This window comes from Microtus pennsylvanicus, chromosome 4, assembly GCF_037038515.1.
Source record: "Microtus pennsylvanicus isolate mMicPen1 chromosome 4, mMicPen1.hap1, whole genome shotgun sequence".
Lineage (NCBI taxonomy): Eukaryota > Metazoa > Chordata > Mammalia > Rodentia > Cricetidae > Microtus > Microtus pennsylvanicus.
Genome location: NC_134582.1, coordinates 30,114,150 through 30,129,234, shown reverse-complemented (window position 1 = coordinate 30,129,234; position 15,085 = coordinate 30,114,150).

The following is a 15,085-nucleotide window of genomic DNA, read 5'->3' as shown; positions in this document are numbered from 1 at the left end:
TTCTTTAGTGATTCTCTTTCCACTTTCAGGTCTTGAACTCTTTTCTTCATTTCTTTCCACTATTTGTGTTTTCATAGGTTTCTTTAAGGACTGCTATCATAGTCTTAAAGGCTATTTTAAGGTTTTGTCCTTGTGCCTCAGCTACACTGAGATATTAAGGACCTGCTGTGGTGGGGTTGCTGGGCTCTAGCATAGATATGATGTCCTGGCTTTGATTGTGTTTACGCTGGTGTCTAGGAGTCTGGATTTGAGAAGATTGCAATTCTGGGTGCTGGTATCTGGTCTTCTAGGTGGGTGTTTCATTCCTTGGTTTCTGTTTCCTCTCTGGTTCTTAGGAGAGTGGCGACTGTATGTTGCCTGCTGGGATCCTGATAGATGTGTTCACTGGGAGTTCTGATTAAAATGTGTTCTAGGTATTGGGGGCTAACTCTTAGGAACGAGGACAGGGCCTAAGATGGTCCACAGGAGGGAGAAGAGCAGGGTGTTCCACCAGGACCTGCATAGTCTCCTGGGAATGAAAGGAAGAGGGGTTGGGAAAGGCCACAGCAAGTGGGCTCCTGCAGAGCGGCAGATGAGATTGTGATGCCACATTTGGAGGAGAAGAGGGAGAAGATCTGTGATTAGCCTTCTGCTTCCCTGGCCTGTGTGTCTGGTGCTTCCCAGGGAAAGCCTCCTGATGTTGGAGGCTGGGATAATGGGATGAGTGGGAGGAAAGGAAACTAGAGAAGGAGATCTGTTGGAGATGGGTGCCACAGGATGGCCACAGACCTGGTGCCAGGATGAGGGGATTGGAATTGGAGAGGAGGAAGAGGTGGAAATCGGCAGTTTGAGGAAGTGTGGTTTAATATGAAATTTGACGTGTAAATGTGAACATGAAACAGAAAGAGAGAGCATGAGGTGGAAAGGAACACCGAAGGAGAGCCTCCTGACTCTGAAGGAGCATGAGCAACTGTGCTCTCATTCATAAACAAAATAACAATGTCCAATTGAAAAGTAGAAAAATCTATTAATATGGGTGGCATGATTTTTTTAAAGAAAAAATCAAAAGTCAGTGACACTAATTCTGACAACAAATAAAGCTACAAAATATATGTTTTAAAGATGGGTCAGAAGAGGCTGCAAACTCAGCTGCGCTGCAGTTCAGAGAGTGAAATGCCCTTCAAGAGAGGAAGAGCTTGGCAGTCCAAGGTTGAAGAGGACTCAGTCGAACTTTCCGGAGCAAGAGTTTGATGAATTGGTGTGTAGAACAGATTTCAATCTGCAGGAGCTCTAGAATGAAGCAAGGTTCCAGATACTCATTGTATCAGTTCCATGAGTCTTTACTGAGAGCCCAGGAGAAGTACTTTATCAGTGGGTAGGGCGAGAGAGATCTGACAGAGAGCCCTTGGGACACATACATCTATAAATTACATATGCAACATACATTGTACACATATACCTTATATATTACCCCTTTATATATTATTACTTCACATATTATGTGCTATCTCTTTATATAGTATGATACATATTACTTCATGTTGCATAGTATTATACATCATGTAGATATTTTGCCATATGATATAGTATATATAAATATACATATACAACATGTAAAAATACATGATTTATTTTAAAAACTTAGCATCTAAGAAAAAATCTAATAATGAATATGCATTTATAATATATATAGTAATAACATATGAATTGACAACAACTCAAAATGTGGGGCCATAGAGAGTATCATTCTATTTTAATGCTTTTATGAAGTTTGTTGAAGATATGATAATTCAATAGTTTATACTATAAACTCTAAAGCAGCTATTAAGAACAAATTTAACATGAGAGGTACAAACACAAGATGTCAGACCAAGCAAATACTAAAAGAAATGGAATTCCCTTGGGAGAAGGCTGGAAATGAAGAAAAGGAGAAGGAACAAATGAATTAAGCATAATAAACACCAGCATGGGACATTCAAGTGCCACTAGATCAAGAGTTACACTAAATATGGCTGAGCCAATCGTGTGTTAAACTGGGAAGCCAGTTTAGATTTTAAAATCAAGGCAAATTTATATGACTTGTAATAAAGATATTTTAGTGATGAAGTACAGGCAATATGAGAGCAAAGGGAACGAAGACAGCGTGACATGATTGGTGGATGGTCTCCAAAGAAACATGCCATGTGTTCCTTCTGTACCTGGGCAACATGTTGCTGCCCATGTCACCAGATCTAATCTGCTGCCAATCCCTTTGGGTGTGAGCTGGCTTTGGAGACCTGACTAGTAAACACAGCACAGCGGACATGCTCGTATCTGCTTCTGAATGCACTTCACTATACATACCTTGCAGAGTCTGTCCAAGACTTCAGAATATTTGCTTTTTGATCGCTCCCTTTGAGAAACCCACTGCCATGTTGTGAGATGCCCATATTTTTCTCCTTGAAATGAGCAAATCAGAGGATGGGGTAAACGTGACACTGAGATGGGATCCCTCCACCTGAACGGAAACATTTTAAATAGGAATATTTATTCATAAAATTCCCTTTGAGTTTGTTTTCTTTTCAAAATATCTTCTTAGAATATGCTAGCTATAGATAAAAAGTTTAATTATGAGATTTTCTTGTCCCCTTTTCATTCTTGCTGATTCCTTTTCTCATCTCAGCTAATCCCCCTTGGCCCTTTTTTTTGGTCTTTGTGTGTATGTGTGCATGTGTGCATGTATTTGACCCCCTGAGTTTCACTTGAGTTATTTACAGGAGCACAGGCACCTTACCATTGACTACACCACTGAGGAAAATGTCTCTTCCTGCTTCAGAAACAACTAATTACTTGTAAATCCTCAGGGTAGTGTGGACTCCATGAATTATGAGTTCAACAGCCATGTGATGACCAGAAGTCAGTGTTCCATGCTGCTCCCCTGCTTTACATTAAATGTGAATGAGTTAAGTTATTAAAAGACAGACAATATTTTCAATTTTAAAACAAGACTTTGTACTACTTATAATACACATATTTTAGTGATGAAGCACAAACTAATTAAAAGGAAAAGGGTGGGAAAAAGTATGACAGGACTATCTCATTCTTTTTGTCCCTTCTTCTGAAGAGTTCTTTGATTTTGGATGATTTTATTTTTCTTAACATTTTGAACTTAGTCATGAAATACATGGCCAGTTGTAGAAGGGGATAAAAGAGAAGGCCAATGTCATTACCATGATGTTATTACCTAGCTTTCCTCCTCCCACAAACAATCCACCTGCATGTTCTCCTGCAACCGGTTTCCCGTATTTTGCAGAATGACTTCAAAACATTTACCAACTTAAAGTAGGATGTCATGTTTAAAAGACTCACCTTGCAAGTTTACTTGTCTTGGATGGTAATTTGTGCCTACAGATGTCTTCCAGGTTAATTATAAGCTGCCTTATGTAGAAGTGCCTCAGTCCGAGTAGGCCATGTTTAGTCTATAATCACATGTTCACTCATTCTCCAGCCATTGGGAGTAGTAAGACCATTAGATAGACAGACATAGACAGATAAATAAATTATAGGTAGGTATAGATAGATAAATATTAGACAGAGATAGACATAGATAAAAATAGAGTACGGATAGACAGACATATGCTAAATGACAGACACAATAGATGACAGATGGACAAACAGACAGATGAAAGGACAGCCAAAGAGAAGGACAGATGAGAGATGGATGATCAATGATAGTTAGAAGACAGTTATAGGTTGATAGGTAGATAATGGATTGATCTAACAGACAGACAGACACACAGGTATATAGAAACACCTCTTTTATTCTGCTACCTTCTATGGATCAGAGCAAGTCACATATCAATCATGTTTTAAGAGAAAAGTTATGAAATTTTCTGTTTGATAAGAAAAGAGACAAAGACACTTTCTAAAAGATAAAACTACAGAAAGAGTAAATGATATTGAACATTTTGTAATATACCATTTTCTAGAGCAGAGATTCCAGGATAAGAACAATGGGTTTGCAATCAGAGCACAAATGAGTAAGAAGAGAAAATTCCTGAAGGAAATTTCTGAGTGACAACAGACCTGATATCCTGACACGTGGGACCACTCTGAAAGGAGTTCTAGAGTTCTCTAAATCCACATAACCACAGACTGTGGTTCACAGAAAGCAGTTCCTTCAATGGAACGATGGATACATAAAAATGGTAGTGGCAAACTGTCGGTCAGCAAGAAAGCAGTTGATGAAGGCATATAAATATTGGTGCTGTTAGCACTGGAGAAACTAGGAACATTTCAAATACAGTAAGTGTGGTAGATCATGGACTTCATGGAATGTGATCACACTTACAAATATATAAAACTACTTATATATTTGCATAGTCATAATAACATCAGTGTTGAACATGTATTTAGCAACACAAACACATGGTACAAGAACAAGTGAATGGGGGGCCGAGGTACAGAAAGGTAAAGAAAACAATCTCAGGGTTTAGGACACAAAACCCAAAGATCAGCAGAACTTCAACACCCCTCAAGAACAGTTGGTCAAATGTGATGCCGATGTTTGTCTTACAGGCAAACCCCGATTTGCAAGCCTAAAAGCAGGGGTGTAAAGCTGTGCCGTTATTGTTAAAATTTTTTGTTATCCTAAACAGTCTATTAGCAGGCTAAGTTTGTCAAAAAATTATTTGAAAAAAAAATCTGGGCAAAATAATGCAAAGCTTAATTTGAAACATGTGCTAATTGCATTCAACTAAATATGGAGGAAGCAGTTTCATGATTTCTAATTACGGATGGCCAACCTTCATGGCAGGCTTTAAAAGAATAGCTAGTGTAGTATAGAATGAGAAGGAATTTGAAACCTTAATTTCATTGGGAAGATTTCCAAAATTTATTAGCATTTGCTTGCAAGATTTGTGGTTGGAGCATGGGATTAAAGTCACTACTTAATGACTTTAAATGTTTTTCTGGGGTTAGAGAGAAGGCTCGGAGGTTAGAAGTGCTCACTATTCATAAAAACATAGTGTCTGTTCTATGCTCTATGGTGTGCAAGCCGGGAACCAGGCTGAAGACTTAAAAACTTAAAAACACACGCACACAGACAGACAGAGACATGGGAACATGGGTCATCCTTGATACAAGAATGCCAACTTTATTGTGCTCAGGGGCAGCTGATATAGGGATCCTTAACTGATTGCCATTCCCCGGCTCTCACGATTTCCAGTAAAACCCACCAGAATTCACTCCCCTGCCATCAAGGGCTCCTGCTCAGAGCAGCTTCAGGCCCAGGTAAACAAACTGTTTTGCTCAGTTCACTCCAGCTTCCAAAGGGTCTGAGGTAGGCAAAGAAAGCCAAGGGGACAGGGATCTGCAGCCCCCCAACAATTGGTCGTCTATGGGACCCTGGTTTGGTTATCAGCACTCACATTAGGTGGTTCCCAGTTGCCTGTAACTCCAGCACCAGGGCACATGATGCCCATTTTAACCTTGTGCACTCACACATAGGTGGCATACATACATACACAGAGACACCACCAGCACCAGCATCAGCATCAGCATCAGCACCACCACCATCAGCACCACCACCACCATCAACACCATCACCACCATCAGCACCACCACCACCATCAGCACCACCACCACTACCAGCAGCAGCAGCACAAATAAATAAATAAATAATTTTAGAAATCTTTCTTGGGGCCAGAAAGATGGCTTATCAGACAAATACTTTCTGTGCTAACCCCACAACCTGAGTCCTACAGCCTCCGTAAAAAGCCAGCTATGGGATATGCATCTGTCATCCTAGGACTCCTACAGCAAGGTGGAAGATGGAGCTAGGAGAATCAGCTGGAGGTTCACAGGAGCAGGGCAGCTGCAGAAACAAGGAAGTCCTTGCCTCAGACAAGACGGAAGAGGAACTGACTTCCTGAAATTGTCCTCTGACCTCTACATGTATGACAAGGCACACATATGCCCACAATCATATACCTACATCATAAACACATACACATCAGTAGATAAAATTTTAGATTTTAATGTAAATGTTTTTCTCTATGGAAAATGTGGTAACTCTGTGTTAGTTGGGACTTACTATTTTAAGAAGAAAATTAGACTTCATCCAGAGACAATTAACGTGTGTAAGTACACACAAAACGTACCACAGTAGAACACGAAGACTCCCACGTCCTCCAAAGGTGGCATAATCGTTTAATCCATTGTTTGTGACCGGGTGCTTGGAGGGGCTTTATAATTTTATAAATAAGGTTATCTATAAATCCTCCTTGTCAGGAAAGTAACAATATTTGACAGTGTTTTTATGTCATGACTTCATTGAAATAATTCTCTTTTGTTTTCTATATTCTGAAGATGGCATGCCAGAGTTGGTCCTAAATTAGATTAATGCATGACCATGGGAATGGGTAGAGACTGAGGGACTCCCTGGAGCCATTGTTCCCAGGGGTGTGTTCGTGGGGCACTTCCGGGTCTCACTGGAGCCCTCTGGGGTAATGCACTCATTGGAAACGAATTCATGGGTGCTAGATGAAATGTCTCTCAGTGGCACGGCTACTCTGTCCTGTTGAGCAGACCATATTTTGGAGCCTCTTGGAAACAATGCCTCTGATGAGTTTAAAGGGTAGAGACAAGCGTCAGACCAGACAAGCCGGCTTAGTGTCTCACCTGCAAATTCTAGAGTGTGGGAGTGCGGAAGAAAAATGGGAGGGTCTTATCAACCACGGTAATGGGGCTTTTCTTTATGTTGTTATCGAAAATTTCAATAGAAGAAGAATGACTAATGCCTTGAGGACTAAAGCAGATGTTACGTTTTTAATTTAATTGAGGGAGTGCCTACTGGGTAGCTTTACTTTCTGAAAAAGTTATATATATATATATATATATATATATATATATATATCACAAAATTGTCTAAAAATAAGTAGCTCTCAGTCCCAGTGTCCCAGTGACTTGCATTATCATAATGTAATCAGACACTTCACCATTGTAAACCACCGGCAGTTGAGAGCCTTGCTTATTTCTTTGTTTTCTGAGTTTGGAACTTGAGTTCTGAAATGGCTACTCATTCTCAGCTCACTTTTTGCTAACCTGCCTATATTTAACTACTTTCCATTTTTATAGGACCCTAAATGTTAACCAAATTGAGTTGGCAGCCAAGAAATGGAGACAACCTGAGTGTTCCTCAATTGATTATCAGATAATGAAAATCTGGTACATTTAAAGAGTTTCATTGGTTTATTAATTTTACTGTTTTATGCATATGAGTTTTTGTCTTATGAGCATGTATGTGCACTATATGCATGCCTGGTACCCTCAAATATGGTACCAGAAGAAGGCTTCATAGCTCCAGGAAATGGAGTTACAGATGGTTGCAAGCTACCATATCCCCATTGGCTAGCTCTCATAGTTCTGGAAGGTACCATGCATGCTACTGGAGAAAAGTAATCATTAATTTTATCTTCAAACCTGAAGACCTACAGTAAACACCAGTCTGACAAGAGAGGTCCACTGGTTTGTTATGGGTAAGAACATTACAGTGGTAACCAACCACTTTGTGATTGGATTTAAGGCCCCCTCTACAAGATGAAAGCAATACCTGGTGTCATTAATAGAGCCAAGAACCTCTGGGGAGACAAGACTTAGGCCCTAGTAGAGAGCCTACTACTGTAATATGGGTGTAATATCAAAACCACTCCTAATAACTTGTTATATTTGTAGTTTCGTTCATCTGTCATCCTTCTTTCTGTAGTAGGTGGAGGTTAACACAAAGACTCACAACTCATCAAAGTATAGGCAATAAGAGTGTATAGAATAGAGCTGTGGAGACCAGTGTCAGGGGATACATCTGCAAAACAACAAACACTTGTACCTAAAGCTCAAGGAACATTTATAGAGCGGGTGTAAAGATTGTAAGAGCCCAAAAATCTGGAAGTTTGTTTTGTGACTCCTTGAATTTAATCAAGGCCACCTGTGTGACCTTGGGTGCTGTACGCTGGAATCTTGTGGCTCATCAGTAGGTCCATAAGTGGAAACAAGGCCTACCCCTCCCCTAGAACCTACCAGTAGCCAATAATTTATCAGGGAGGAATAAACCTTCCTGACTTCTTGTTGACAGGTCTGGTCTTGCACGGGCCCTGTGCAGGCAGCTGCAGCTTCTAGAAGGTTGTGATTACATCAGCTGTATCATGTCCTGAGGACAACATTTTGAAGCTTTCTCCCTATCTTCAGGCTATTACATTCTTTTCACCCCTCTTCTGGAATGTTCTCTGAGCCTTTGATGGGGTGGTATAAATGGCCTGTGTAGTGCTGATCACCGAACGCCTGTTAGCCTCAGCGTATTGATCAGCCATGTATTCCTGTATTCACGGGGGTTAACTGAAAAAAGAAGTTTCTCTAATGAAGGCCGAGAGTAGCATTTAAGTTATAAACGTAAATACTGACAAGATACCTTAATGATTCTGTAGTAGGCTATAAGGATAGAACTAGAAGGTGGAACTGATGGGGTGGGTTATGGAAACCAGTCTCAGTAAAGGGCTGTATTGTTTAATGTTGACAAAATACAAACTATTTTAGAAGGATAAATTCAGACGCAACACAGATGACACAGTGTAGCAGCTAAATAACAGAAGCCAAAGAGCACACACAAGTCCTCCCTTTGTTTGCTATTATAGTGAAGGTAGAGCAGAGAGAGTGAAGAACTTCACCCTCTGCGGTCAGGATATAGTTGGAGAAAAGAAGATGACCGTTCCATCCTAACTGTGAGAAGAGAGCATTAACTCACGGGATGAATTCTGGGAGAGCTGAATTCAGAGAAAAGGTGATTTTAGCTTGGCTATGTGCAAATGCTAGCTAGGCAAGACTGTCACATGGCATGGACATATCAAGCAAGGGAAATTCAGGAAAGAAAGAAGTAAATACTCCTAATATCAAGGCGGCATCCGATGCTGAGGACTAAGTAGTCCAACCGAGGTGGAAGAGAAGGACAGGCAGAACTGTCAAGGGAGTGGATACATAGAATATGGGGGAAGAAGTGTCAAGAGGTGGGGCCAAGAAGGTGGTGATATTGTAGGTATCCCCCCCTTCCTACTGGAGCCCTGCTGTGCCCGATAGCCTGGGAGACCGACCTACATGAGTAGTACACATGTCTCCCTGGCCTCTGAGAGTGGGTCTAAGGTGGCCCCATGGGGAAATCAGATGCAGATCAGAGGCCAGGAAGAGAGTGAGGACATGGTATCGCTTCTCCCAGCTGCCTCTCCCAGGTTCTCCACAAGCCTATGTGAAGCCCACAGCTTGTGACAGGTGGTGATTCTGGCTCACATTTCTTGTCCCCCAGGGTGGTCACATTTCTCTAGCCCGAGTGTATGTAACCTTTTTTCCTCATTTCCTGGACCTCACTTCGTCTTCCTCTCCTCTATTTTAAAATTTATTTTTTTAATTGACAGATAGTGTCTCGATATGTTTATGGAATACACTGTGTTGTTTCAATGAATACTTTGTAATGACCAAATAATTGGCATACTCACCAACTCGGAAGTCGTATGGTTCTGCTGATAATATTTAGTCTTCTCTTAGCTGTTTAGAAATATTCAATTGATTGTCAACCAGAGTAACTATTGTTCTACATTGCTACTAGAAGCTATTTTTCCTTCCCAAGTGTGCATTTTGTACCCATCAATCATCTTCTCCCCGTCTCCTCTACCTCCAGCCGCATGTAACCGCTATTCTGTTTTACACTTCCACAGAGTCAATATTTTAAACTTCTGTCGATTGGTAAGGATATTCAGTATCTGTGTTTCTGTGTCTGGCTTGTTTCAGTTTATATGGATCCTTCCAGGCTCATCCATGCTGTGCCTAATGGAAGCGTCATTGTTTTATAGCTCAGCGTTATTCCATCGTATTTACGCAACACATTTTCACGATCCATTGTAGACACCTAGGTTAATTTCGTGTCCTCTCTGTGATTCTAGGACTAGCGCTGCTGTGATAGATGTAGGAATCCCGCCTGTGTTCATCCCTTCCACGTCTTCTCTTCAACCAGTGTGTGTGGATGTGGTTCCTGCCTTCTGCTAGGATTCCTGCTGATTTCAGGGCAAATCCAGGAGGAAGCATTTTCTGGAACCAACGGTGGAAGACTTTACCCAAGTGCTCTGACCACGGAATGGGGTGAGGACTAGTGAGAAAAAAAATCAGAAATTGTCTTGTTTGAGGCTTTTAAAAAATGTTTCTTCTCTTTCTTTCTTTCTTTCTTTCTTTCTTTCTTTCTTTTTTTTTCCTTGAGAAATGAAATGAGCAGGGATTCATTTGCGAGCTTTGGCAGAAGAAAATGAATAGTAAAAGAAAAATAAAGAGTAAGTAAAATGATTGCTTTGACAAGACCAGTAATATGGGGTGAGGGCAAAGAGAGAGACGGGACGTCAGTCTGGAACAGAGCTAATCTATATCTTTAAAGTTAGCAAGAGTTGAAAACAGCCCCATAAAACAGCTTTCTTGGGGTCAATTGCTTGATTGTCACATAAGGCAAATGGCCTCTTTAAATGACCAAATCACCTTCTCCCCAGGATTTTAACACGACAGAAAGGCTGCAAATACGACCAAGAGACAGCTAAAGATGAAATATCTACTTGGGTCTTACCTTTGCGAATCACCGCCGTTATTAATCATTTGTAGGACGCCATAAGCCGGCACGAGGAGAACCATGATTCTTCATTGCTTGTTAAAAATATTTACATTTTCCTCTACCAGCTGTATGTGAGGAATTGATATTTTCTGAATTGCTAAGTCAATAGCATCTTCCTCGAGCCATCAAAGGATTTGATAAGCCAGCAAAACACGAGAGCCTCTGCCGCAAATAAGTGGGAGGCACTTGGGCTGTCAGGCAATTAAGTGGACCTGAATAAGCTGATGTAATTAAGCCTCTTACTGCATAATTATCTTTATTTTCAATGTGTCTTTTGATGGAACATCTGTTCCCTGCTCCAGAAATGAAAAGGAAGGACCCACGTTCATGAGGCACACGGATCTGCAAGGGCCTAACGCATGCTGCTGGGGCCACTGGCATTCGGGGCAACACATGGTGTCATTTGTTCATCTTTGCCTGCAAGAAGCAGGTGTCCTCATACCCTCAACCTGTGCCCGCCTGACCTCCGAGATCACAGCAGCTGCCTGGAGTCTTCTTTACATGCAACGGTCCCTGAGAGAGGCAGGGGTGCAGCTAGCTGGAAGGACTACATAGAAGAGGGAGATGGGGTACCAGGACTCAGCAGGCCTCTTTCGGAGTTCTGCCTCTGGGTGGCAGGGCTCGTGACTTGTCCCTTTACTTGGCAAATACAGTTAATCCAATCTGACCTGCTGAGACGCAATCAGTATTGTCTTGCGGGGGCGGGGGCGGGGAGGGGCTGTTGTTTGCAGCTAGGGCTTTTGTCCTTTTCTCAAGTCTGTCAGCCACAGACTCCTCTTGGCAGATGCCTATGCTGGTGTGAACTGGGGGTTTCTGAATCACACTAACGCACGAGGAAGGCTCTGCTGAGAGGTTGATTTGGCACCATACGCCACCGCTGCTGCTGTTTGTGTGCGATGTGACCAATCACCGTTCTCTCTGTCTTGATTTGTTCAACTTGAAATGTGCAATCATGGCACCTCCACACAGGAAAACGGCGAGAACTGAAAGGCCAACGGAGACGGTAATGGCTAGTGCCTCTACTATATTAGCTGATCAAAAGAGAACCAATTCCTCCCCCTTCTCCCACTGCCAGCACAGGGACCTAAATGCTAGCTTGTTAGAAAGCGCTGAGGCATAGGCTCTCATTAAAATCAGTCAGCTCCAACTCTCTACAGTGCGCCTTGTTTGGGAAGCCAGAAGCCAGGCCTTTAAGAAGAGCGTTTGAAAAGAAGATTACCCTTACTTACTGTTCAGCTGTCACAGCCCTCAGTCTGGGTCACAGCCTGACCGGTTCACGATGGAGGTACACCTTTGCGTTTTGGTCTTGCACCTCCGTGTCTTATATATAGTCTGATTATTTCTCCCCCTCAACATAAATATCGTTGGCACCGGCTCAGCTTTTGGCACGCTGATATATTGAGTCAAGGCTTTCATCTCCCTTCTCTTTTCTTAATAGCCTTGTTGAAACATGGCTCTCATACCCTACAATTCGTCTGCTTTAAGTATATGATGTATTGGCTGTATTTTCACGGAGGAGGATGTTCATCATCATAGTCCATTTTCGAGCACTTTTACCACTCCAGGAAGAAATGTTACATCGTGTACTCATTACTTCCTGTCGCCCTATAGCCCGGGGTGGCCACGAGTCTTTTTCTGTTTCTGTGGTTTTGCCTATTCAGGACATTTCATATAAGTGGAATTATATAATATGCAATGTTTGGCATCTGCTTTCTCTCACTTGACGCCATGCTCTGAGGGTCATCCATTTTGTGGTCTATATCAGTACTTAATTTCTTTTTATGGTTAAATAAAATTCCATTGAAATGGATAGCCCATATTTATTTATCTATCCGTCAGCTGGTGTGAAACTGATCTCTTTCCACTTCTTCTGTTACGCACAACGCCGGGAAGCACATTTTGCATGAACAAACACGTTGCTTCCGTTCTATAAGTGTTAGTAGAGAGATTGTTAAGTTCTGTGGAAACTATACTTTAGCTCTTTAGTGGTTTTTTCCTTACCGCTGGAGATTGAACCCAATATCCATGTTAGACAACCACTGCTCCGCTGATCTGCATTCTCCGCTGTGTTTAGCTCTGAGAGGAGCCAGTTCCTTCATTTGTTTGAGTTTCGATTTTGAGATGTTTGTTTTGAGACAGAGTGGTGTGATATAGTTCAGGCTGAGCTAGAACTTGAGATCCTCGAATCCTTAGATTCCCCAATGTTGGAAATACAGGCATTGCGGCCAGTCTCGATTTTTCTACACTGATTTTTAAAATGTTGTTAAACATTTTAAGCCCCTCCTAGCAGTGCATAAGGATTCTTCTTTCTCCACAAGTGACCAACATGTATTATTTTCTTCCTGTTGTTCATGCCGTGTGTAACATGGTATTTCCTAGGGTTCTGATTTCCACTTTCCCCACGGCTAACTACCCTAGTCTTAAGCATGTCAATGGCCTCTACTACTAACCATTCCTCCTTAATGCTGCTTATCTGGGCTACTTTGCACTTCATACATGATCTACAACCAATATAGTTTTTGCTGCCATAAGACAGAACCCTAAAGAGATACGTTGGGGCCCAGACTGTGTGAAAACATGAAACATTCCATTTTACAATTTAAAGAAAGGAAGGAAGGAATCAAAGAAGGAAGAGAAGGAAGGAAGGAAGGAAGGAAGGGAGGGAGGGAGGGAAGGAGGGAGGGAAGGAGGGAGGGAAGGAAGGAAGGAAGGAAAGAAGGAAGGAAAGAAGGAAGGAAGGAAGGAAAGAAGGAAGAAAAGAAAGAAGGAAAGAAGGAAGGAAGGAAGGAAGAAGGAAGGAAAAGGTGAGATGAAATGCTTCATCCTAAAGCAAGGACTCGAGGGAGTGGACATGGTGCCAACAGCACACTGGGGAGGTGGGTCTCAGGGACTGTGCCAAGAGGACAAGACGAAATGTACCCCCAAAGTAAGCCTCTTATTCAGAACTAAGCCTGAACACCCTGTCCTCAGTGATCATCAGACGTTCCCTCATCACTCGTCACAGTAGTGAATACACAAAATCCCAAAACAGCGCCAAGGGAATAGAGCAGGAACTCTGCTTCTAACTTCTGAGCCAAGGAGTTAAGAATCACTAACACTTGGTGACTTTTTAAATGTTTAATGACATTTATTTATTTGTGTGTGTGTGTGTGTGTGCACACACGTACCCACACGTGCAATGAAGTGTGAGGAGGTCAAAAAGCTGCTTATAGTGGCTCGTTTTCTCCTTCCACTATATGGGTACTGGGTGGGGAGGGTCCAACTTGGTTCATCAGATTTAGTGGCAAGTGTATTTACCATCTCACTAACATGGACTAAAATTTTCATAAAGTGGAAAAAAGGTGGGGGGGAGCTTCTTGTGAAGACTAGTTAAGGATAAAGTTGTTGCAGCTGCTTTACAAATTATGAAACACTGTATCAATTGTATGTCTGCTGCTTATAAATAAGACTCACGTTTAATGAAAATTTTTCTTGGTTTGGGTGTTGGACTTCAATTCTGGTAAAGACGATGTCTTCGTGAAACTTCAGAAAATAAGCCCCCACTCCCTGCAACTCTTTCCTCTATTACTGGATTATTGTTGCACATCCTAGCCATCAGCAGGCAGTGGCTCTTCCTGGAGCCCTGAAAGAGCCCAGCTGCTCACAGCTGCATGCCATAGCATACCAGCACTACAGAAAAACATCCTCTGTGTCCGCGGTCATCAAGCTTGAGAAGGAGCAGACACACACAGGGCCTTAGAATGAGGCTGACTACCAAAAAAAAAAAATTACTCCCAGGGAAAACCAAACTCAGAGGTGGGCACAAACACAGGGGCACTGAGAAAGCATGTGTGGGGGCCTTAACAAATGCCTAAGCATGCATTCATAATTTATCCGCTGGGCTGTGCACGCTCCTGCACCCAGGTGGAGATTTGCCTCCGCTGAAGATTCGAGACGGCCTCATCCTCCTTTGCCACCTCAGCAATGTGTGGGCTGGAGCAGATCCCTTCTCTATGTGGCCAGTCATTTTTCAGTTGTCTCCCTTGGCTTCCATTCATGGGCCCAGGACAAGGCTTCCTAAAACCAAAGGCTGACGCCTCAGAACTCACACATCACGTTAAAGTCAAAGATCAGTCCAGGTGCAAGAAAGTAGAGAGAAAAACTATACCTCCTGATAGCATATGATATGTCCAGCCCATAGACTCAACATAGGGTGTTGTGTATTTTTACATGCACTGTCATAATCTTACGGCAACGTTATGAAAGCAGCTATTGCTTTGTCAACATTGGAGAGGAGGCAAAGAACCTAGGCTCTCACATTTGCCCCCATCAAGAATGAGACCCCGGTCCACCTTCTTCACAGGTTTCCCCAATCTCCTCCTCACGCTCCTGACACCACACACTGCTTCTACCACCAGGCAGGCCCCTCTCTTGCTTTGTCCCCACGCCAGTGTG